Source organism: Sminthopsis crassicaudata, chromosome 6 (genome assembly GCF_048593235.1).
Source record: "Sminthopsis crassicaudata isolate SCR6 chromosome 6, ASM4859323v1, whole genome shotgun sequence".
NCBI lineage: Eukaryota > Metazoa > Chordata > Mammalia > Dasyuromorphia > Dasyuridae > Sminthopsis > Sminthopsis crassicaudata.
This window is the reverse complement of record NC_133622.1, coordinates 233,345,709-233,372,110: the sequence shown is the minus strand read 5'-3', so window position 1 is coordinate 233,372,110 and position 26,402 is coordinate 233,345,709. Positions and strand designations below refer to the sequence as shown.

Sequence of the window (26,402 nt, the reverse complement as noted above, 5' to 3'; positions counted from 1 at the left end):
TAAATTGGTCCAGCCATTGCAGGAAGCAATTTGGAAATATTCTCCAAAAAGTCACTAAACTCTGCCTAGCCTTTGGCCCAATGATATCCCAAATAGACTTATTTTTTTTTTTAAGAAAGAAGGAAATTGTACATGATCCATGTGCTTTAAAATATATTTATAGCAGCTCTTTTTATGGGAACAAAGAAATAGAAACTAAGAGGGCAGTGCTCAAAAGTTGAAGCTAAACACATTATGATATATGAGAGTGGTAGAATAGTATTGTGCTATAAGAAATGATGAAGGGAAAAGTCAAGAGAAACCTGGCAAGACTTGTATGAACTGATGCAGAGTGAAAGGAGCAGAACCAAGAGGATAATTTATACGATAACAAAAACTTTGTAACGATGAGTAATTCTGAGGAAAAATAACTTTAAAACTCACATCAATATGATGACCAATGACAAAGACAGATGCTCCCCATCTCCTAACAGAGACAAGAGATTCAAGATGCAGAATGAGGCAGACATTTGTGGATGAGACCAATGTGGGAATCTGTTTTGCCTGAATATGCAAGTATTACAAGAGTTTTGTTTTTCCTTTTATTCCAGTGGGGAAGGGAAGGAGGGAGAAGAGAAAATAAACACTTATTCATTTTAAAATGAAAATTAATTTTGAAAATAGATGAGTCTATCAAGTCAGTTCTTTTTTCTATGCTTCAGTTTTCTTAGAATCAGAAGGGACCTCGTTCAGTCTTCTCATTTTACAGATGAGGAAACTGAGTCTCAGAGAGGTAAACTGGCCTCATAAATTTCACAGTTATATAAGATATTAGAGAGCAGGACTTCATTTTGTCAGTGGGAAAACGTGAGTCTGGCAAAGGCTAAGTTAACTTGCTGAGAGTCATATAGTAAGTAGATAAGTGTAAGATTCAGGATCTGAACTCAGATCTTCTGGCTCTAGCTCCAGCATGATAAAGAAAGTGCTAGTTTTGAGGTCAGGGAACTTAGCTTCAGATGCTGATTCTGGCACATAAAATAAGACTGTATTGAGTCACCTTAGTTTAGAATCACAGATTTAGAGCTAGAATAGATTTCAAGATTATCTGGTTTAAGTCTCTCCTTTTATAAATGTAGAATATGGTGGTTAAATGACTTACCTAAGATCACACATCTAATAAACTGGGATTTGAACCCAGATTTTCCAACTCCATAGAAGACACTCTATGAGAGTTGCCCCAATTGATGTTAAAGGTGATGTTCAGCCCTAACATTCTGCGGTTCTAAGTCCCCACCAGCTTGTGCTTCCTCTTCTGTTATTAAATCCTGAGCAGATCTGAATTCTCTACCCCATTGGGAGAAATCTGTATGGCTCTAGATGGGAGACAGTTAATTCTAGCAGGTGAAACTTCCCTGGGGCGGCTGTGTCTCCAGAGCTTTTCACAGGAAGACAGTCCCCACCCCAGCTCCCCAATGTCAGCAGCCTTTTCTGCCAAGTCAAAGAATGGAGAATGCCAGCCTAAAACTGGTCCTACTGCCATGCCCAGCTTTCCATCTGATCCTCACAGAGGGCTGGAGTCACAGCTGGGGAGCCAGATCTCCCCGTCCCCACGCTCAGCGGCCTTCTGGGTCGGCGCCCAGACGCACCACTGGGCACCAACTGCTCCAGTACTTAGTGGCATTAATATCCATTTAGTTATAGGAATATTAAAACCCGAAAGAAAGATTTAGGTCAACCCTGAAACCCTGCAGATGAAGAGATGGAAGCCCAGAGGGGGAAGGGATTTACCTGCCATCACATAGTCATTCAATGGCACACCTGGGACTGGCATCCAGGTATCTGTTGCTGGTCTAATACTAACTGCACTCTTACACCTGCCTCCCAGGGGCCACTGTCCCTAAAATATATTCTCAGCTTGTTGTAGGGACAAAGTGAAATGAGGGTCTTCCCCCAAATCTAAGGAGAATTAGCAGTAAGGATGATATTCCCTAAACCAGTGAGCCCCTTTCCAAAATATGCTCAAAGGACCGGAGGACCCCAGTCACACAGAGTGCTAGATGTAGCATCAGATAACACAGATAACAGGTCACTTCCTGGGTCTGAGTTCCCCAAATCTGTAAAACAAAAGGGGAAGTTGAACTAAGTAAGGTCCCTTCTAGTTTTCAATCTATAATCTAATAATGATCTTAATTCACACCCTCTCTGAGAAGCCTGGCAAATATAACATCAGTAATAACAGGTGAAACTTTACAGTTTTCAAAGTGTTTTATCTATATTAATTGATACTTACAATGACCCTGTGAGACAGGTGCTCTTACTATCCTTATTATAGAAATGAGGAAACTGAGTCTGGTAAAGATTAAGTTAACTGGCAAAGGGTCACATAGTAAATAGATAAGTTCAAAATCTGAACTCAGATGTTCCTGGCTCTGGTTCTAGCATAATAAAGAAAATGCTAGTTTTGAGGTTAAGGAACTTAGCTTCAAATGGTGACGATAAGATTATATAAAGTCACTTTACTTTAGTTTTCTTATTTATAAAATGGAAATAACGTGATACTGCCTATCTGACAGAGCAGTTAATGATTAAGAAAATAGAGATTAGACTAGATGATCTCTGAGATCCTTTGAGGTTGTGAAACCTTAAAATGCTACAGAAATAGGAGTTATGATCATTTATATATTATTTATATCATGATTATTATTTCTTGCCTCATGCTTCTCTGGGAAAGAGAGCACCAAAGTTTGTTCCTTCCTTCCTTCCTTCCCTCCCTCATTCCCTCCCTCCTTTCTTTCTTTCCTTCCTTCTTTTATTTGTCTTTGACATATAGTCTTTCAGAACACTCTCTTCCCCGGCCTGGCCACCACAACATTAACTCACCCATGGCAACAGCCATATGTGTATCATTAGCTTGGCTGGTGCACGCCTCAGCCTGGATGGTCCAGATCCTGAATTGTTAGTGGGGGAAAAACAGCAGTGGCAGGAAAACTTGAAAAGGAGATTGCCCATCATCAACATACTCTGTGAGCACGAGTAAGAAATTGTACTCTATGGGACATCTTTATTTGCTCTCTAGTTCCTGGGACAAGATTCCACATCTCACAGAGGTGCAGAGTTGAAATGGACCTCAGAAGGTCCCGATGGTTCATTGGTTATCTTACATTTGATGGAAAACCTCAAGTAATGGATGACCTCATCCTCACTGAACCCATCAGGGGACACCTCTGATTGTTAAGAAGCTTTTTCCAAAATCTGCCCCCCCCTAATTATCATCATGCTTTCAATTTCCAGACTCTAGGACCAAGAAGTAGAAGTCAAATCTTTATTCTTGTGGTAGGTGCCTGCGCCATGATATAAATGTTTATTGAATTGAGTTTTGTTCTGGGTGACAATTCTTTGAATGCATGTAGATAATTCTGTCCTTCCCATCTCCCCCACTTCCTTGTGTCTTCTCTCCTCCAGGGTCTTCTACCCTCAGACCTGAGGACACTTAGCTCTCAGTGCCCTAATATTTCTTCTCTCAGGTCCTTAAAGCCCTACCTGGAACCTATTGTACTGGGTAATGTATGCTAGAGACAGAAACCCATCATCTCCTGCCCTCTCCTCTCAACTCCACTGCTCCCTGACTCATCTCCTTTCACCCTTGGGAAAGAATTATTTGCCTTCACCTGTCTTCCCATCAGGTACCTCCTGGCAGGCGGTGGGGGGAGGAGAATGGGTAAATATTATTAAACACTCAGGAGTCACTGTAATTTTAATGGTGTCATCACTTCCAAGAGGAAGTAGGGAAGAGACGGTTTAAAGGTCAGCTACAATTGAAAGGCAAGACAGAGAGGTACACCAGAATCCTAGAGCCGGTTTCCATCCTCAAATACTTTGCTAATTAATACCGAGGAATGTATTCAAACAGAAGTTAAACTTTCTGGCAGATCCCAACAAGTCTGAGGGAAAGACTCGCTTCCAAGTATCAGATCCCTGAGACAGCTTCATGGGGGACGTAGCATATGCTTAGAAAGAAAGGAAAATGGCACAGAGCAGAGATCTGCACTTTCGTGTATGACCTTTTTTCTTGTTCTATTATTTAGATGGAATATTCATTTTCTTTGATGTTTGCTAAGTTTTAAATAGCTCACAGGCCCCTGGGAGATGTTTAAAGCCAAGATATTTGTTGCTTCAGAGCCCTACAGATAGACTCATGGGAGAATTCCAAAGAACTGCATGAGTAGAAATCTTTGGAGGATGATGATGATGGTGATGGTGGTGGTGGAGGACAATAACAACAAAAATAATAATAACAGTGGTGCTGGTGGCAATGATGAGGATACAAGAACAACAGCAAAGGAGATGATGATGTAATTATTTGCCTGAGGTTACATATCAAGTGCCAGAGGCAGTATTTGAACTCAACACCCTCCTGATCTCAAAACTCTCCTTCTTTTGTCATAAACCCACAATACCTCTCTTCCCCTACACAGATACTGTCTTGCAACATTCTCCTAAGTGTTTTGTATATAACCCCCCCCTGTCTACAAAGAGATGGATTAAGGCCCGGGAGAGGCTGGCTAAATGTCTCTTTTGTCTCCCTCATCCCCCCTCAGTGCCTAACATGGTGCTATGAGTTTTCAACTGCCGTGAAAACAAATCCATTTGCTCTCCAAGTCAGGTTTAAAAAAACCTAACTGAGTCTCTTTAGTGAAGGGAGAATCTTGTCTAGATCTCAAGGTCACTGCTCTGATCATTAATTCTCATTACCCAGGACTGCAGTCACGAGAGAATGCCAAACACATCCTGACACCAGGACAAATATTGGAAAATTCTTTTGTGGAATCATTCCCTGCAGTCCAACTCCTGCTGCCAACTTTCAGCCAGCTCTTCAGAAGAATCAAGTGCTGGAAACAGTTCCTAAGAACATATTTTCAGCGCTGACTCCTCCCTCCCATTTGACAGATAAGAAAACTGAGGCCCAGAGAGATTAAGGGACTTTAAAGCTCAGCTCAGGCCCCACATCCTGAGGCCTTAATTGATAGCATCTCCCCTGCTAGTGCTTCCTCCTTCCCAAGTGTTTACTTTGTGAAATATTTTGTACCTACTAATATATTTGAAGGAAGGTAGGTTCCTTGAAGGCAGGGCTCCCTGTATATATCTCTTTTTCAGTTGTCAGTGTTAGGCACAGTAGGTGTAGTGAAAACTGATTGACGGACTAGCTCGTGGTCATCCCAATAGCAAGTGGCAGAATCAGGATTCAGGTGCACTTCCCCCATTCATTCATTCATTCAACAAGTATTCATTAAGGATCTATTACTGCTGAATTATGTGTATTTGTGTTCCCAGCACCTAGGACAGTGCTACATACATAATAGTTACTTAACAAATGCTTATTAATCAGTCCCTTACTAGGCACTGAGAATATCAAAGTAACCCCCCTTTCCAACAATCCTTGGTCTCAATTCCTCAGTTCTCTAAAGGAATGGGATGGGAGGATGGCTTGTGACAAAAATAATGTGTGTGAGGCTAAGGAAACATAAAATAGACCAAGTGAAACACCCAAATCTGGCAAATCTGCCAGCGTGTCTCAGCGTGCTTCTAAGTTCCAGGTAACCGAGGATTTGAGTTGGCTGCCAACTCATGGAGTCCTTATAAATGAGCAAGAGGGAATCCACTTGGATTTGACCTAAGTCCTTTCACCACGGTTCCTGGCAAGGACAGGAGGCCTAGGAGCTTGTGAATCTGCCAGTCCTGGGAATGAAAGCCAACCCATCCCTGGGGCTGCAGACAGAACAGTCCTCAGATGGCAGCACAGAAAGGGACTAGAAGAGTCTCCCAAAGGCCAGCTGTTAATAATTTGAAAAACTAGCTGCAAAACCCAAACGGAGTCAAGAAATCGTTCAAAACGTTGGCTTGGTACAAAGGAAAAAGCAAAAGATCAGGAGGTCCTGAAGGAGAATCCCAGCTTTGTAGGACTTTGACAAAGTCAAACTCTTGGTGGGAGCTGGGGGTGGAGGGAATGAAAGCTCTAGGGGCCTAAGTGACCAATGGGGCAAGGGCCATGGAGCCTTTGGCTTCCCATCTGGGCAGGGCTGAGTGCTGGGTCATCTTTTTGACCTAAGGCGAAAATGCCTTTTCCAGTGTGGAGGAAGTACTAAAATTCTCTTCTCTGGATCTTATCTCAGCAATCACAAGACTGGTCCTCTTCAAGAACACAGAGTAGAAGTCTCCCCCAAGAAAATTCTTGTTAACATGAAGCCAAAGGCAAGTAGGAAAATAATGAGACTAATCAGACTCTGCTCTTCAATCCCAGGCAATGGGAGGATTATGGCTGCCCTCCATCTCCACTTTCCATGGGCCATCCCTCATGCTTGAATGTCTCTTCTTCATCACCTTTGCCTCAGAGAATTCTGAGGTTCATTCAAAGCTCAACTCAAGAGTCAGTTCCTTAGCAAGATTTTCCCTTTCTTCATCCCTCCAGATGTCAGTTTTCTTTCTCATCTATCTACTTATCTATCCATCTAGCTTTCCAACCATCCATCACGCTCTCTCTGTCTCTGTCTGTGTCTTTTTCTCTCATCCACTCCTCCATCTATCCAACCATCCATGTATCATCTATCTATCTACAAATGCATAATGTATACACACATATAGGTATGTAATACATGTACATATGTGCACATACATATACACAATGTGTAAATACTGTACTTTGTTCTATAAGAAGCTATTTCAACTTCCCCTTAATGCTATTGCCTTCTCTCAGATAATCATCTCCAATTGATCCAGTCTAGATTTTGTCTCTGCATAGTTGGTTACATGCTGTCTGTCTCTCATGCTTCCTGCTCCTTAAAGGGAGGGCTATTTTTGCCTTTCTTTTCATCTCCAGGACTTAGCTGGGACATGGTGGGAATTGAATAATGCTTCACTTAACTTACCTTTAGCAGAATGTAAGCCTTTTAAGGATAAAAACCATTTCATCACATAATCGCACACACACAGTGCAAGTGCCCGGCACAGGAGGTGGATAATGGAGGGGAAGTGTAGTTCAGTGGAAACTCAATGGACTGGGGGCCAGAGGCCAATTCTGCCACTTAACAGTTCCATGACCTTGGGGAAATAACCTCTCTGTGCCTGTTTCCTCATTTATGAAGTAAGGTGATGGGCATAGAGCTAAGACAAAAGTTCTTCACCCAGGATCCGTGAACTTGGTTTTGTTAAAATACACACATACAAACACACACTAATGACCATATTTTATATATTAAACAATTACAATGATTTAAAATCATTTCCTTTGCATCCTAAGCATCTTGTTTCATGCCTTTAAAAAACATGACTGAGAAGGAGCCACAGATCTCACCAGAATGCCCGTCCAGGACAGAAAGAGATGTCAAGAACCCCTACTTTAAATCCTTTTTAGTTCTAAGACAAGGATCTAAGACCTAGCAAGGAATACCCAATTAGCTGTTGAATTGCATTGCCCACATGCTGTGACAGCCTCTGGCTCACCCTCCCCAAAACATGGGAGATGTGGAAGGAACTGCTCTGCAGAACCTTGCAGAATGGTTAGGCAGCCGGGGCCCACAAGCCTGAAACAGTTAGAGAAGACCGTCTACCTCTCCAGACTGTGAGCTCAAGATAAGTGTTATGTTTAGTCTTTCAGAGAAGGAAGAAATCTCCATGGAGCTGTAAGAAACAGAAAATGTCTTGTGTAAAAGGTGAGTCTTGAGGGAGGAATAGGTTTGGGACAGAATGGAATGGGGGTGGGAGAGGGGGGAGACAAAGGAAAAGTCAAAAGGCTCATGTTAAATTTAATATCACCCGCACCACCATTGCCATCATCAACAACATCATCACTATCATTATCACTACCATCATCATCACCATTATCTTCATCAACAACATCACCACCATCATCATCATCAAGATCACCCCCATTGTTACCACTGCCATCATAATCAACATTACCATCATCACCATTATCTTCATCATCAGCAACATCACCACCACCATCATCATTATCAAGATCACCACCATTGTTATCACTGCCACCACTACTATCACCACCACATCATCACTGCCATCAACATCATCATCATCACCATCACTATTACCATCACATCCCTGCCTGGAACTGGTCCCCAGGAACAGAAAGAGCGGGGAGACTTCTACTTGTTTCTCCAGATGTGTTCCTCTTTCATTAGAATCATAGCTATGGAAGGCGGCAACCACCTACTCAACCCCATCCTTAACTTGACTAAGGAAGTAACTGAGGTCCAGAGAAGTTAAGTCACTTGCCCACAATGACACCGGCAGTAAGCAGCGGGGCTTAGATTCAAACATGAAGGTCCCCTGACTCAGAATCACATCACTTATTTTAAGCTTCCTTCACTGCCTTGCCTTTTACTCCCCAAACACCAGCTCACTCCACTGCATAGGTGGTCAGTGGGGAGACCCCAGGAGGAAGGAAAAAAATAAACAGAAGCCAGGAGGCTCAAAGGCTGAGTCAATAACTCATCTACTTCCTCTATAAGGCATCAAATAAGGTGGTCCGCTGAACCCTTTTATGTTTAACACTGTCAGGAGGGAAGGTTGAGGGGACAAGAAGTTTCTCTGCTGTATTTATGATTTAGTTCCCAGTCCCTCCTTCTTCAGACCCTTCAGCCCTGCTTGGGGAAGCTTGGGGCCAAGCTGCTGTCATTAAGATTAAACCCAGCCCCGCCCCCCACTACAAACATCTCCCAGGCCCTGTGGAGAGATAGGTGGGCAGGGATCCTACACCTCCCAATCTGATCAGCTCAGAAACAAATCCAGAATGTTGGATACTCCCAGATTAAATCGGATCCTCCCACCCTCCCCTCCCTAGAAGCAACTTCCTATAGAAGGGAGGAAACAGGCAAAACTGTTCCCCTCTCCACCTCCCTCAAAGCTGGGGGAATGGGGAGGGTGGAAGGGGATGGGAGAATGGGAATAGTTTTGAAAAAAAAATTTCCTACAGTTCTGTTACAAATCACCCATGTCTAAGCAGCAGAGAGCCTGGGTACCATGCAAACAATATGGGATTTGAGTCAGGGGGATCTGTGTTCTGAACTTAACTATGTTTGTTTGAGGAAATCATTTTTTCTTTGGTGGGCCTCAGTTTCCATATCTGTAAAATTGAGGAGCTTGGTTCTGGAATGTGCCTTCAAGTATTTAGTAAACATGTGCAAGGACCTGCCTGGCCCAGCTGCTGGAAGCCAAGAAGGAAATTAAGAGAGATCTGTCATTTCTGACACACTCCTCCTTCTCTGTTCTGTTACCTGTATATGGAAATGAGTGTTTAAAGGGAATTTGTTTTTGAGATCTTGCCTTCAAGCAGCTGGCTGTTGCTCCTGCCCACTCCAAATCCTGCTGTAACGTAACTCCCAGCAAACTGATCAACAGTCCCCAGATTTCATTAGTGGCCAAAAGGAACAGGGCTCTCCGAGCTGGCCCCACCCTCTGGGCCGAAGCATAGGCCAGGACAGGTAGCACAGGTGTCCTTGCCAGAGGAAGGTCATGCTTGGGCTCTCTGGGACCACATCCTCCAAACCCTCAGGGCCCTTTCTGCTCAGTGGAAGAGCCCTCTCCGGGGCTTGCTGGTGTGGCAGGAATGGGGATGATAAAAAAGGAAATGGCCCCTTCCAAAGGATACTAACGCTGGAGTTGGTGGTTTTCCTGGCAGGGAGGGTGTGCTGGTGGGCACAGGCTTCTGAAGGGCTGAAGCCAGAGACCTGGACTTAGGAGATGATGTGGGGTCATGTCCCCCCCCAACCACATTTATTAGCTTTGTGACCCCTGCAAATCCTTCCCACTGTTTCCTCACCTATAAAACAGAGATGTTGAAACTTACCTCATCAGAGGACTTTGAGGATTAAAAAAGAGCGTGACTTACAATGTGAATTATTATTATTCCCTAGCCAGCCTCCCTCAGAACTCCTACTAACCCTTCATGGGCCTAGTAGAAGAGAATTTTATATTCTTCTTTATTTATGTATGTTTATTTAATGTGTTTTGCATGGCAACTGGGGTTGTGACTTGCTCAGGAACACACAGCTAGTAAGTGTCATGTATCTGAGGTCACATTTGAACTCAGGCTTTCCTGACTCTAGGGCCAGGCCTCTGTCCTCCGAGTCATCCAGCTCCTTTCTTCCTCCCTTCCTTCCTCCCTCCCTCCCTCTCTTCCTTCCTTCCTTCCTTCCTCCCTCTCTTCCTTCCTTCCTCCCTCTCTTCCTTCCTTCCTTCCTCCCTCTCTTCCTTCCTTCCTCCCTCCCTCCCTTCCTTCCTCCCTCCCTTCCTTCCTCCCTCCCTCTCTTCCTTCCTTCCTCCCTCCCTTCCTTCCTTCCTCCCTCCCTCCCCCCCTCTCTCCCTTCCTTCCTTCCTTCCTTCCTTCCTTCCTTCCTTCCTTCCTTCCTCCCTCCCTCCCTCCCTCCCTTCCTTCCTTCCTCCCTTCCTCCCTCTCTCCCTCCTTCCTTCTTTCTCTCTCTCTTTCTTTTTAGGTGTGTATGGGGGAATTCCACATTCTTAAGAAACTGAAGATTTAATCAGGATTCAGACTGTAAACAAGGAAACTACTGAGCAAATTACTACAGCTCTCCAGCTTCCCTTTCAGTGCCCAAAGATTCCTTCTTTCTCCAAATCAGTGAAAGTCAGTGCCATTCTGTCCTCCGGGTCTTATTCTCTCATTGTTTCCAGACTGTGCGATAATAATCCTTTCCCTCCCTAAGAAGGGCAGGGATTCCCATCTTATTCTGTTTTTCCTTCAAGGTGTCTGCAGCAGGGAAGACTGCTCATGTAATTAATAAGAGGAACGTTGTACGATGCCCTCTGTGTGCCAGGGCTTGTTGTCATGATTGCTGGGGACGGCGGCTGGGATTCAGCATCCAGTGGAAAAGGGGATGTGCCAAGTTTATAGGATTTTCCATTTGAACTGGGACTTCTAGCTCCTCTGTCCAGTCCAACTGAGGCAGCCGATCTCTGCCAGCCCAAGCAAGCGGCTCCTCCTACCCAAGTGCCTTATCCAAGATAAATACATATAAACATCGGAGACAAGAGTCAAGCCCAAGTGCTGTGCTTCCAATAGTTAGCATTTCCCCCTCTGTTCTACATCCTTCTTAATCCTCTCTAAAGACCCTAATATTTTATTCCAAAGAATCCAACTTTTCCATTATTCTTGGCCCACAATCCCCCTCACTTCTGTAACTGGGGGATAGAAGGGGCCGAGAAATACAAAGGGGGGAGGGGGAGAAACCAGGACTGGGGCAGGTATATCTCTTTCCCAGAGTCAGAATATCACCCTCTTTCCGCGTGGAGGAACACCGCAAAGGAGGGTTCTCCCCACAAGCTTGGCCCCCCGGAGGACAAGGAAGTAGACCTGGTCCCGGCTTCCAGGCCAAACAGAAACTGGCCAGCGTTCTTTAAAGCTCCTCTTGCAGCCAGGCTCCAGAATACACAAAACGACATTTTTCAGAAAATGACAGCTGGTGATTTATCCCAGGCAGGGCCAGAAACTCTCCCAAAACACAAACAGCCCGGGCCAGGCCCCGCTTGGACTCCCGCACCGTGAGAGTTTCACCACAAACAGCCCGGGCCAGGCCCCGCTTGGACTCCCGCACCGTGAGAGTTTCACCACAAACAGCCCGGGCCAGGCCCCGCTTGGACTCGCGCACCGTGAGAGTTTCACCACAAACAGCCCGGGCCAGGCCCCGCTTGGACTCCCGCACCGTGAGAGTTTCACCACAAACAGCCCGGGCCAGGCCCCGCTTGGACTCCCGCGCCGTGAGAGTTTCACAGGCGGTCTCTGCAGGACTGGAATGTCCACATCTCCATCTGATAAGAGGCTGGGCCTCGGGCTGCGCTCCCCTAGGAGAGTCCCTGGGGCCGGGAGGCCAGGAAACGCCGGGGAGAGTTTCCAGGGAGAAACCTCGGGGGAATGAGCTCAGCTTGCCTTAGAGCAGAGGGAAAAGAGGCTCCCGCGCGCTGGCTCCTGCCCGGACACCGAGCGGAGCTTGCCTTTCCTGGGCTCCCGGTGAGAGCCGGGCGGGACATATGAGGCTCCAGGGCCAGGGTTTGTGTGTGTGTGTGTTTCGGGATGTAAGTTCGGGAGGAGGAAGGGAGAAAGGACTCAGAAAGCCGGCTCCGAGGATGGGGCCTGGGCTCGGGTCCAGAAGACCTGATGCAAATTCTGACTCAAACCCCTGCTTCTGTGACCACGGGACGGGGGCCGACCCTTGGCCTCCACCGGCCTCATCTGTACAATGGGAACGTAACCCTTGGCCCTCTGGGTCTAGGTGAAGCGTCGCCCCGTCCATCCCTCAGGCAAACAGGAGGAGAGGAGACCCCGCGGCGGCGTCACGAGTCCAGCCCCGAGGCTGGGAGCGATCGGGGTCACGCGGGCAGGGACCCGCAGCACTGGCACTCGGAGCCTCCCTTCAGAGCTGGCCTGGGGTTTGCTCTATTTCCCCGCTCCACCAGTGACTCTCACTTCTACGTAAAGCCTTCCCCGGGGAAGTCTGTCAAGCCCGGGAAGTTTGGTTCATTTTGGTGTTGGGAAGGCGCGTTGAGACTCCGGGAGGGGGGTCTTCGGTGGAGGGAAGATTGAGGGGAACAGCACAAAAGCTCGAGGCAAACGAGCCCCGGACCCGGAGAGCTCCGTGCTCTCCTGTCGCAGCTGGCCGCGTCCACGGGCGGGGGGGGGGGGGGGGGGGGGGAAGGGAGGGATGAAGGAGACGGCTCCCCGCTACGCCCCCCTCACCCCCCCGCGGCTCAGCCCCCTAGTTCCGCCCGGGAAGGAGCCGCTGGATGACTGGCAGCTCGGGGTCCCGGACGGCCGCGCCTCCCCGCAACCGCCCCCCGGCCCCGGCCGGCCCCTCCGGGAACCTGGAGCCCCCCGCGGCTCGCGCCAACTCAGCGAGCTTGTTGCCTCGCCCCCTGCCCCAAGGACCCCCGCCTCCCGGCGCCCTCGCTCGGGCCAGAGCAGCGGCCGCCCCTGGGAGCCGGCTCCGGGTGGCAGCTGCGCAGGGAGCCCGGAGCTTACCTGCGGCTTGGCTCCGGCTGCGGCGGCTGCTGCGCTGGCAGTGCGCCCTGCTCCCTGCGCTCCGAGCCCGGTCCGGTCCGGTCCGACACCGTCCTGGACTGCTCCTGCCCGGCTCTGTCCCGCTCTGCCCGGCTCTGTCCCGCTCTGCCCGGCTCTACCCCGCTCTGCTCGCCTCTGTCCGGCTCTGGCTCTGCCCGGCTCTGCCGTGCCCTGCGCTGCGATCGGACAGGGCGCCCCCCTGCGGCCGCCCCGGGAAGAAGCAGAGCCCTTCGGCCGGCCCCTTCCAACCGCCGCAGCCACGCCACGCCCCCTTCGGCCCAGGGAAGCGGGAGCCGGGCCCAGCCTCCGGGCCACATCCCGACGCCGGGGGCCGAGTCTCGGAGCACGGGCCCGGCCGCGGACGGTCCTGGCTCCGCCCCAGCCCCGTTTCTCGCTTGCTGCAGGGGCTCCGCAAGGACCCCGGGGGGCGCCCGGAACTCAGTCTCCTCATCTGTAACCGGGCTCTCAGAGTAGTTACCTCCTGGGCGCCTGCGAGGCCCCGTGGGAGCACGTCGCACGTGGGAGGGAGAACAAGTCAGCCACGTCCCTCCCCTCAGCGCGCGGGGCCCGAGGCGCCCCACACCTCCGGGGGCGCCAGAGCTCCCTAGGCACCGGAGACTCTCCGCAATAAGTGAGGCGGGAGTGCTCCCGGGCCGAGAGCGCGCCCGCCCGGGGCTGTGGGTCCGCTTCCAAACCCGGGGCTCTCTAGGACCCGAGTGACTGACGCACGCGGGGATACGGAGCCGGGCGTCCGGCGGCGGGGTCCGGTTACCCGCTCGGGGGCACCGCGGCGGCTGTCACTCAAACACTTAGTGCCGTCCATGCGCTGGGAGCGGTGAAGAAAGGCAGAGCGCGGCGGGTGTCCCAGGGGAGACCCCGTTCTAACGGGGCGGCGTGCAGTCCGCCGGGATCCCTCAGATAACGAGTGTGTGCACGTGCGTGTGAGGTGGGCGGTGTAAACAAAGCGCAAACATCACGTGGGGTCGGGACTGGAAGGGCCGATTCCTAATTATCATAGATTTTTATTTTTCAAACCCATGCAAGGGTCGTTCTCAGCTTCCACCCTCGCAAAGCCTCGTGCACCGAGTCGCTCTCCGTCCTCCTCCCCTCTCCTCCTCTGTAACAGCGCGGATCACACATGCGCAGTCCTAAAGCTGATTGTTTGATTAAAGCTTTTATTTTCAACACACACACAGGTAATTTTCAGCATATTCCAATTTTTGCTTCCCTATGAAGCGAGTAATCCAATAGAATCACATGTGCAATCCCTCTATACATATTTCCCCAAGGAGGCTGCTCAAGAAAAATTAGATGAAAGCGGGAAAAAAATGAGAAAAAAGGAAAAAACTGCAAGCAAACGACACCCAAAAGGGCGGGAATGCTGTGCTGTGCTCCCCACTCAGTCCCCACAGTCCTCCCAGTCATCTTCTTGTAGCCGCGTACAGCGCTCTCCCGGTTCTGCTCGCTTCGCCAGCGTGAGTGCGCGTCAGTCCCAGAGATTCTCAGAAGAAATCAGGGCGCTGAGATCAGGGTGTAGGGGAGATTTCAGGCGCGGAGCATGGCCCGTGGAAGCCCCCACCCGGGATAGGACCAGATTTCCTCAGCCAAGGCGGTTGTCCCAGGACTTGTCAAAAGTCCAAAAGATTCATCCTTACCGAGTCTCATGGTCTCCGAGGTCACGCGTCTCCTCCGCCTCCTCCTCCTTTTCCACTTTTCTCCGCAGGGATTGAGGCTCCGGGGCCCTCCCAAACCTCCAGGCGAGCTTTCTAGATGGCTCCATCTGAGCGCCATCTCCCTCAGGGTTCTAGTCATCCCTAAAAGCCTCGCGACCCCCAGCAGCACACTTTTCCCACGCGTGTTAGGTGACGTCAGCTAGTGGCCAGTTAGCCTTTAGAAACCGGGACACGCTTTGTATAAAACGTCTCCCTCTAAGTCATTCTCTTACTGGTCTGTGCAGAATCTGGGGGAAAGCGGGCTCTGGCTGAGAGAAAACACGCGAACAGAGCTCCGGAAGGCCCTTTCCGAGAATCCTCTAGATGCTCCCCTGGGCCAGGGTCCTCACACTTTTAAAACAGGGGCCAGTTCTCTGTCCCTCAGACTGTGGGGGGCCGGACTAGAGTAAAACCACAGCTCCCGCTCTGTCTCCGCCCCTCGGCCCATTTGCCACAACCCGGCAGCCCATGAACGTCCTCCTCGGCCGCATAGGGCGGGGGGGGGGGGCCGCAGTTTGAGAAGCCCTGCTCTGGGGTGTGACGCAGCTCTTCTCCTAGGTCCTTTGCGGAGCCTCGAACCTGCTTCTCTTTGTGAAGAGCTCTCAGGATAAGCACCACCTACCACAAGGGACCTCCGTCCTTAGGGTGCTGCCGGCCCGCCAAAGGAAACGTCCATGGCTTCCAACCAAAGTGGGGAGAGGATCCCTGGGCTGCAGCTAAGCCACCCCTCCCCCACTAGGACAGAAATCAACTCAGATACAGTTACCTTTTGGCAGGAATTCACAAAAATGACCCCAGTCCCCTGAATTATCCTTTCCCCTATTTATTAGAACTCCTCTATAATCATCCCTTATAACACTAGAGTCTAACAGAGACCTTACTAGAAAACAGGGGGCTTCCTTTCCATGTTGATGAAGCTTTCAAAAGGCCAGGTGGTCTCCCGCAGCCAGGGCCGGCTCCGGCTGTCCCGACCCATCCTTTAGCACCAGACCCAGGAGTTCTGGAGGAGAAAGTGAGGCGGGCGGTCTTGCCCAGAGCTCGCTCACTTCAATCCTTGCAGGTCATGGTATCTCTTCTCTGAGAACGAAGCATGAAAAGCCACGTCCTCCTCAGGACATTTGGCAGCAGTGCTCTGGCTTGGCTTGCCACTTACTCCAAAGCTCCAGGGGTCTGAATGTGGGCCAGCTTTTATACAAGTCCCAGCCAGGACATGGCCATTTGGGATGGACTTCTTTCCCTCCACTTCATCCAGAGACATCCCAAGACTTTCCCACTTAGGGCAACCTTTGGATTGACTGAATTAGGTTTTTGCTTGTGGGGCAATGCTTCTAATCATTTAATTTAAATGATGTGAGGTAAGTGATGGACAGAATCAATTATCTCCCTTTTACATTTGTGTCGGTGCCTGGCATATTTTAAGAGTGAGATAAATTATTGTTGATTGATTCAGGGCTGGCCTTAGAAAGTTGCCTGAAAAATAAATAAGAAAAGAAAGTTACCCGGACACTGAAGAGTTAAGAAACTATTTCCCACCACCTCAGACATAATAGAGTTCTTTGGACTGAGCTTCCCTGAGATTTCTTTGTCACACGATGGACTAGCCTGCTGTTTGGTAAATTGTTGGGATTACAAGGTGAGAACTCAGGTTGTCTGGGCAATCCTCTAGCTCAGAATTCACACCTTTAGTTCTGGCCTTTAGGGGGGAGTTCACACCTTTGAACTTCTGAAAAGGAGTTTACACAACCTTTAAAAGGAGCAAGTTCATTGGTTGAAGTATTTTCTGGGAAGCCCCGTTGAGTTCTCACTACAATCTCTGCTAGGATAAAAGAAGAGGGCAGGAGGGCAAGGAGTTAGTCTACTCTGAGACAGAGTTGGGACGGCACTCTGGAGGAAGAAGAGTCGAGGCTGGGAGACAGAGTTGGGACGGCAGTCCCCAGGGATAACTTAGAGAGGACCGGGCCTTTACAATTCAGGACCTTGACAGTAAGGACATGGGGTTTATCTGAAGGGCCCTTCCTGGCTCAATGCACCTGAAACATTGTGTTAGAACAAGGAGACCCAAAGTCCGGGGACTTGGACATCACTTGAACACAGGTGGGCCAGGCCCCAGACTCCTGTCTCAGAACCCTTCTCTTCTCTCTAGGCTCTCCAGTCAGATGCTGCTTCCTTTGGAAAACCTGATGGCCACAGTTGAAAGTTCTCTGTCTATCCTGACTCACTCTCCCAAACTGTGATTGTATAACTTCTTCCTCCGAGGTCTTCATAAATGTCTAATAGAAGTGTGTGGGGTGTTGAGGGAGAGCTAGCTCCTCTAGTGGGTGGGAGGGATTGGTGCCCACCTGTCACCCACTCACACTGGGCGGCTCCAAAAAGCATGATCATTGGTCACACCTGGTGAAACCATCTCAGCAGATGAGTTAAATTAGGAGAGAAACACAGGCCTTCATCCCATCAGTGAGTTAGGGAGACACCTACTCCAAGTAGGTAAAAACTTCACCTGGCAGGATGGGTGGATGAAATTTATTTCTTTAATGGCCACAAAGGCAGCCGAAGTGGGTGCAGTGGAGCACTTGGAGTTTGGTCAGAACTGATGCTGAGTGAAATGAGCAGAACCAGGAGATCATTGTATATCACAAAAAGTCTATATGATGATCAATTCTGATGGATGTGACGCTTAACAACAATGAGATGATTCAGGCCAGTATACCACATATTGGATTGCTTGCCATCTAGTGGAGGGGGTGGGGGGAAAGAGGGAAAATCTGAAACACAAGGCTATGCAAGGGTCAATGTTGAAAAATTATTTGAGCATATGTTTTGAAAATAAAAAGCTTTAATAAAAAAAGAATTTGGTCAGACATTGAAGACATCAAGGTCATCCTCTGCATCCCAGGCCATTGCTGGTCATCCTGGCTTTGTCTTGCCAATGGATTTCAATGACTCTAGAAGAGAGAGTGAGGTTGTAGACTTTGTGATCCTTTTGGAAACAAAGGACAAATAACAAATGTCCAATAAATCTAACTAAACTGACAAAAAAAAAAAAAAAAAAAAAAAAAAAAAACACAACACACACACAACACAAAAACAAAAACAATGATTTTGGAGCTCCAAATGCCCTTTTGCTACTTACTAGCTCCGCAAAGTAATTTCCCTTCCTCTGTGTCCTCTCAATTTCTTCTCCTGACGATCCAATGACCATGTGGTCCGTGGTCAATAAGGGTTCTTTCTCTCTCTAGTATCTAAAATGTTCCCAGATCTTTAGAAATCAGGCACAGTGCCTGGAAGATAGTAGGTGTTTGAATGGAGATTTGTGGAATTGGATAGAGATCTTATCCAGCAGACAGAGGCCTCCAGACATTCCTCCCTTCCCACTCCCCTCTGCTTTGACCATTTCCCCCTTCTTCATGGCAGGAGGCCTCCAGTTTCTGTCCAAAACCATCCCACTCCCAAGGGAAAGGACATTCATTCTCTTGGTTAGTTGTGGGCTAGTAACTCACAGTTAGATAGAGACAGTAAATAAAGCTCTGGTTCTGAAATCAAAGAAGCGTGAGTTCAAATCCAGCCTCAGATACTTACAAATAATTGTATAGTGTTGGGTAAATCACTTAAATGTTGTATGCCCTATTTGTAATATGGAAACAATAATAACATCCACCATTTAGTATTGTTGTAAGAATTGAATGATTTATTTGTAAAGCTCTTTGCAAACCTTGAAGTATCATTTAAGTGGTTGCCATCCTTGTTACAAGTCTGTCTTCCTGGGTGGGTTCATTTTAGGAATGGTTGACCACTTCTGAGTGGTTATTTTCTGGACTATCTCCCGTGTCACATTATTTGCTTAAAGATGTCCTCCCCTAGGGGCACCAGGATGATTGCTATTGTGTTCCAAAGTCTAGCTGTTTTTCCACCAGCCTCTTATTCAGCAAACACTTACTATAGGCAAGTCCAGTTTTAGGCTCTGCAGAAAAGGATAACCAAGACATACTCTTGCTATCAAGTAACTTACATTTTAATGCTGTAGGAGACAAATATATGATGGAGTGAGTTGGGGAGAGGAGTAAGGAGAGACTACATCTGTGCTTTTATTGAATAGGGAAAGCCCAGTTAGGAAACTAACTCATTATCAGTACAGCTCAGCCCTTGGGTTGCCATTCTGAGTTTTAGAAAGATACCTGGAACACTGAGAAATGAAGGGACTTGACTACAGGTGACAAAAGTGAGATTTGAATCCAGATCTTCCTGAGACAGACTCATTCTCTGCTGATAGCCCAATCATGACTCATATTTCTCTTTAGATAATACTTTTTACAGTTTGCAAAGCACTTCACATATACTTAGCTAATTTGATTCAAAGTAACCAGCTTAGGTAGGTGTTGTTATTATCCCTATATTGCAACAAGATTCTACAATTCTGAAAGATTAAATGTGTAGTCAGGAGTCATACAGCTACTAGCTATATATAAGTATATTATGTATATTAAGCTGTATTTGAACCCTGATCTTCCAGTTTTCAGTTCAGTGTTCAACCTACCCACTAAAGTGTCACTTTCAAAGAAGGAAGGAAACCAGCATTTTAAAATTTATTTTATTTTTTTTGTAGATCCATACAGTTATCTCATTGCACAAGAAAAATCAGATTCAGAAGGTAAAAATAACCTGGGAAGAAAAGCAAAAATTCAAGTAGTCTACATTCATTTCCTTCTCTGGTTGTAGCTGATTCTGTCAATTCTGATCAATTGGAACTGAATTGGATCTTCTCTTTGTCGGAGATATCCACTTCCATCAGAATACATCCTCATACAGTATCATTGTTGAAGTGTATAATGATCTCCTGGTTCTGCTCATTTCACTCAGTATCAGTTCAGGTAAATCTCTCTAAGCTTTTCTGTATTCATCCTGCTGGTTATTCCATAACATTCATATGTTATTCAGCCATTCTCCAATTGATGGGCACCCATTCAATTTCCAAATTCTAGCTACTACAAAAAGGGCTGCCACAAACATTTTGGCACATACAGATCCCTTTCCCTCCTTTAAAATCTCTTTGGAATATAAGCTCAGTAGTAACACTGCTGGACCAAAGGGTAGGCACAGTTTGATAACTTTTTGAGCATAATTCCAAATTTCTCTCCAGAATAGTTGGATCCGTTCACAATTCCACCAACAATGCATCAGTGTCCCAATTTTCCCGCATCCCCTCCAACATTCATCATTATCTTTTCCTGTCATTTTAGCCAATCTGAGAGGTGTGTAGTGGTATCTCAGAATTGTCTGAATTTGCATTTCTCTGATCAATAGTGATTTGGAGCATCTTTTTATGTGAATACAAATAGTTTCAATTTCATCCTCTGAAATTGTCTATTCATATCCTTTGACCATTTATCAATTGGAGAATGAAACCAGCATTTCTTAAAGTGCTTGACAGTTACTATGTGCTGAGTAAAATGCTAAGCACTTTACAACTATTTTCTCATTTTACCCTCACAGAAACACTAATAAGTAGGTGCTATTAATACCTTCATTTTACATTTGAGGGAACTGAGATATTGACTTTTCTAGGATCACAAGGTTTGAGTCAAGATTTGAACACTGGTCTTAGTTCTAGGTCCAGTGCTCAATCACCAACAGGATGGTCAGAATAAATGCAAAGAGAAGACTCAGGCTAAAGGAGGAGGAGAAAGGAGATGATTGAAGAAGAGCTCATTTTTAACTTGGAGATGGTGGTCAACATGGGGATGGATGTCAGGGAATTCTGAGCACTCGAGAGAATATCAACCTAAGGAAATTAGGGAACAATGGATGGGGCAGGGGAGTCTCTTCCAGTCATGGGAGCTGGCTTGAGCAAAGACCCAGATCTAGAGGAAGGAAAGAGGAGAAGGGAGGATGGAAAGCTGCCCAGTTTGAAGAATTTGGATTCTTCATATTTCACATTTCTTATGGTGCAATAATATTCTGTTAACATCTGTATATCACAATTTGTTCAGCCATTGCCCAATTCTTAGACATGTGGATTAGACACGTGAAAAAGTTCAGTTTGTATTAGGGATATTTTTGTTATTTTGTTAGGAATATTGTTATGAACATTTTTGTACATTTTTAAATAGCATCCTTAGAGTATATTCTTGGTGGTGGAATCACTGAGTCAAAGGGTATGGACAGTTTTTAGCTCTTCTTACATAACATGTTGCTTTCCCAAAAGATTGCAACAATTCATAGCCCCACCAGTTTTAGTAATATGCTTGTTTCTTCTCAGTCCAGCTAGCATTAGATTTTATCGTAATAAGTGATCTTTGTCAGGGCAATGGTCCTGAAAACTAGAATTCAATATTTCTTCTGTTTTCAGTAGGCGATGGAGATTCATTGAAGTTTGGGTTTTGTTTTAAGCAGAAGGATCACATGATTAAAAGCTGGTTTGGGAAAAGGTAGATTGGAAGCAAGATCATCTAGAGAAGTCTTTTACATTAATCTAGGCAGAAAAAATGAGTACCTGAACAAGTGTGGGTATGGGTGTGGGGGAAGAAAAGAGAAAGTTTCAAGAGTTACTATTCCCTTTCAGATATCTGGAAAGATGCAAGAGATATTCTTGCCTACCATATATCTGTAAACAAAAAAGGAGTGGGTTACCTTCTTTTTATCCAGGATCAAGAAGAGAAGGGGGAGTTTGAAATCTTCCTATTTTTCACATATAGAAATTAATCACAGAATCAGAGAGTTGGAAGTGACCTCCAAGGAATCCTGGTCCAATCCTTTCATGTTATGATTGAAAATGAGAACAGAAGGGCATTTAGGTGGCACAGTGGATAGAGCACCAGCCCTGAAGTCAGGAGGAACTAACTGAGTTAAAATTTGGTCTCAGACACTAAACACTTTCTAGCTGTGTGATCCTGGGCAAGTCATTTAACCCCAATAGACTCGGCAAAAAGAAAAAGAAAAAAAATGAGAACAGAGAGCAACTTGCCAGAGATAATTTTGATTTTAAACATAAAGGGTGGGATTTGAACCCCTTCCATACCAGTATTCTTTCTTCTGTACATATTATACCCCAAAACTCTCAAGGTAAACCTTGTCATTTCTAACACTAACTCACAACGCACTTTGCATACATTATCCCTACATTATAAGGGATCGTGCTATTATTATCTGCATTTTACAGATTTGGTTAGGTGATTTATAATCACCTAGGGTCACATAGCTAGTGAGTATCTGAAGTAGGATTTCCAGTTGCCCTTTAAAGGAAAATGCTTTCCCATTTCCTAGTGGCTAAAAACTGAAATTCTTAGCCAGAGTTTCAAGACCTTTCAAGACTGGTATGCACCCCCCCTCAACCCCCCCAGCTATTGTTCTGCTTTCAAAGCCTCTGCTGAGGCTTTGTCTCTGTCTAGACCTTCCCCCCACCCCACACCAGGGCTCTGTGCCTATTGAAATCCTATCCACTGATCAAGAACCAGCTCATATGCCCTGTCTGAAATTTCCCCTGATTTTTCTCTCCCACAGTCTTTTCCTTCTCACGTTTGGGCATAAACTTTCTCTCCTCCAGCTATCCAAAATTTTTATTTGACTTTCCTGTGGGAACTTATTAATCAATAAGTTTTTTAACCAAACATTTATTAAACACCTGGGAATACAAAAATAAAAACAAAAGAGGCAAACTCTATATTTCATTTTTTCCTTAATTCTACATGAAGTCTGATTTTCTCTTTTTGAGTGACTTCAAATTACTCCAAGTCCCTCAAAATCTCAAGCATAAGGTTTTGTACAAAGTAAGTGTCCAATAAAAAGTGGAATGAATGAATTAGTAGCATTATGGTAAATAAAATTAAAAAATTATGGAAAATGGTAAAAAAAATTATAGTAAAAGAGGGGAGGGATCTGCTCTAAAGAGAAAGGAAATAAGTTCAAATATTACCGGTTGTTCAGCTGGAGGCAAATCCCTTCTTGGGGCTAAATTGAATTATTATGAAGAAGGTATAGTTTCATTGTTCACAGACCCATTGCCCACTAAGACCATTCGTTATTTACAGGCATCCTAATAGAGACCATTAGAAGGACTTTGCATCCTAAGAGCTCTCCCATCTAGAATCAAGGATCTTTAGATAGATAGGATGGTAAATCTTAATGTCAATATAGAATAATAGATAAAATGAACACTGTCTTTAGAGTCAAAGGCTCTGGGTGGAAATCTCAGCTCAGCTACTTACCGTCTGAGTGATATTGGCCAAATCATTTTCCTCTCAGGTTTTTTTTTTTTTTTTTTTCTGCAAAATGAGAGGATTGTTCTAGATGGCCTTTCAACTCTAAATATATGGTTCTTTGGAGTTGCCTGTCACTAGAATATGGCAAAGCCAGAGTTAATTAGGATCTCCTCAGGCATCCAAGCTTCTCTCTTCCTGATTAACTTTTTTCTTTAAGCACAGGAATTCCTGCAGATGAAGGGGACACAGCGGGGCATGTAGCCTTTACTTTCTTCCCAGGAACCTCTCACAGGAACCACAAGGCCAGGTAAAAAGAAGGCTGCATTTTTTAAAAATTTATTTTTTATTATAGCTTTTTATTTACAAGATATATGCATGGGTAATTTTTCAGCATTGACAATTGCCAAACCTGTTGTTCCAACTTATCCTCTCCTTCCCCCCACCCCCTCCCCCAAATGGCAGGTTGACCAATACATGTTAAATATGTTAAAGTATAAATTAAATACAATATATGTATACATGTCCATACAGTTGTTTTGCTGTACAAAAAGAATCGAACTTTGAAATAGTGTAATTAGCCTGTGAAGGAAATCCAAATTGCAGGTGGACAAAAATAGAGGGATTGGGAATTCTATGTAGTGGTTCATAGTCATCTCCCAGAGTTCTTTCGCTGAGTGTAGCTGGTTCAGTTCATTACTTCTCTATTGGAACTGATTTGGTTCATCATTGTGGAAGTTGGGCCATGTCCATCACAATTGATCATCATATAGTATTGTTGTTGAAGTATATAATGATTCCCTGGTCCTGCTCATTTCACTCAGAATCAGTTCCTGTAAGTCTCTCCAGGCCTTTCTGAAATCCTCCTGCTGGTCATTTCTTACAGAACAATAATATTCCATAATATTCACATACCATAATTTATTCAGCCATTTTCCAATTGATGGGCATCCACTCAGTTTCCAGTTTCTGGCCACTACAAAGAGGGCTGCCACAAACATTTTGGCACATACAGGTCCCTTTCGCTTCTTTAAGATCTCTTTGGGATATAAGCCCAGTAGTAACACTGCTGGATCAAAGAGTATGCACAGTTTGATAACTTCTTGAAAGTAGTTCCAAATTACTCTCCAGAATGGCTGGATGTATTCACAATTCCACCAACAATGTATCAGTGTCATGTTTTCCCACTCCCCTCCAACATTCTGCATTATCTTTCCCTGTCATTCTAGCTAATCTGACAGGTGTGTAGTGGTATCTCAGAGTTGTCTTAATTTTTATTTCTCTGATTAATAGACTTGGAGCATCTTTTCATATGGCTAGAAATAGTTTCAATTTCTTAATCTGAGAATTGTCTGTTTACATCCTTTGACCATTTATCATTTGGAGAATGGTTTGATTTCTTATAGAGTCAATTCTCTATATATTTTGGAAATGAGGTCTTTATCAGAACCTTTGACTGTAAAAATGTTTTCCCAATTTATTGCTTCCCTTGTAATCTTGTCTGCATTAGTTCTGTTTGTACAAAAACTTTTCAATTCGATATAATCAAAAATTTTCTATTTTGTGATCAATAATGATCTCTAATTCTTTGGTCATAAATTCCTTCCTCCTTTACAGGTCTGAGAGATAAACTATCTTATGTTCCTCTAATTTATTTATAATCTCATTCTTTATGCCTAGGCCATGAACTCATTTTGGTGTTAAGTATAGGTCAATGACTAGTTTCTTCCATACTAATTTCCAATTTTCCCACCTATTTTTGTCAAACAGCTTGGGTCTTTGGGTTTGTTAAACACTAGATTATTAAAGTTATTGACTGTTTTCTCCTTTGAACCTAACCTATTCTACTGATCGACTAGTCTATTTCTTAGCCAATACAAAATGGTTTTGATAACTGGTGCTTTATAATATAATTTTAGATCTGGTACAGCTAGGCCACCTTCATTTGATTTTTTTTTTCATTGATTACCTTGAAATTCTTGACCTTTTGTTTTTCCATATGAACTTTGTTGTTGTTTTTTCTAGGTCATTAAAAATAGGTTTTTGGGAGTCTGATTGGCATAGCACTAAACAAATATATTAGTTTAGGTAGTATTGTCATCTTTATTATATGTGCTTGGGAGGCTGCATTTTTAATCCATTGCTCAAAGAATTCTAGAGTTGGAGCTTCAGAAATCTAGAGTTCTGGCCCATGACACCCTCTTGCTTTAAATCATGAGTCAAGTTGGATGATGAACCAAAAGATCAAGGTGCCTCTCTGAGGCTTATGCCCCAGCCTCCAGCCTTCTCTCTTCTCTGTCTCTGCCTCCAAGCAGTCTCTCTCTGGCTCTGACTCTGGCTGAGTTTGTGGCAGCTTTATATGCCCTATACTGAGTGTAACCCAATCATTATATCACTAGGAAACTATTTGTTGTAAGATTAAATCAATCATACTGAACCCAGAGAACTATTAATCACCATCCTAAATGAGGTAACCATTGTTTCATCAATTCCATTGAGTTAGGACCTTGTAAGTATCTTTGTTTCAAGTTCAGAGTTCTGGCCCATAACACTTTCTCTATTCTATATATGTTTTTTTTTCCTTTTCTTAATTACATATGAACATTTTAACTTTCATTTTTAAAAATATTGAGTTCTAAATTTTCTCTCTGCCTACTTCCCCTTATCTCTTGGGAAGGTAAGAAATTGGATAAAGATTTTCCTATATACCTTGTGTGTTAGTGTACTTATTTACATATAGTCTTCCTTATTAAATGGGAGTTTTTGGGGGGACAGGAGACAGAGGGATAGTGCTTCACACCGTGGTCTCTTGTAATGTGCCAGAAGTCTTGAAGAAAGATGATAACATTTATACTCAATGTTAAAAGTTGAAAATAGAGAACATAGAATAAAACAGTAGAAATATGTAATTTTCAAACATTTAAATTTTATTTTTATTATTAAAATAATCCTCAAGGAAAAAATAAATGCAACACACAGGTTATTACCAAAATTTGGAAAATTCATCATACAAAAAATGGACTAATTTAGAAAATGCAAATGAGTAAAATGGTAACTAAAACTTTGTTCCCTTTTGGGGACTTTTCAAAGTTCCCCTTAGGTTAATTTTTAGATCGACCTTGAAGGAAGATCATTTATAGAGTCCTTCTTTATTTCCTGCATACATTTAACTTGTCTTTGGTGTGTCTCTCAATTCCCAATGTAGAAATTATCAGTCATTACTGCTCTGGGAACACTGTCACCTTCAAAAATGGGAAGGCTTAGTAATATAATGTACAAGCCAGAAGTATATCTAATTCTTTCATCAATTCCAATATATTTCTTGTGAAGTTTTCTGAATTTGTTTAGTGATCAGAGTGCTTCTCACATTTATTAAAAACTTGGTCACTCCTTATAAGTCATACATAGGATTCCAAAAGACTTCTAGCCCAACCTCCTTAT

At 44.9% G+C, this 26,402-nt stretch overlaps 1 protein-coding gene across 2 annotated transcripts in view; it reads right to left on the bottom strand.

Annotated features, from left to right (window-relative positions):
- CD82 (CD82 molecule) overlaps window positions 1–13,236 on the bottom strand; it is an 86,973-nt gene extending 73,737 nt beyond the window's left edge. Inside the window, exon 1 of one of the 2 annotated variants that reach the window (XM_074273659.1) lies at window positions 13,022–13,236. The gene's annotated coding sequence lies outside the window, so the exon portion shown is untranslated. The remainder of the gene's footprint in view (window positions 1–13,021) is intronic. The other variant, XM_074273660.1, reaches the window with a different exon arrangement.
- Between the last annotated feature and the right edge of the window lie 13,166 nt (window positions 13,237–26,402).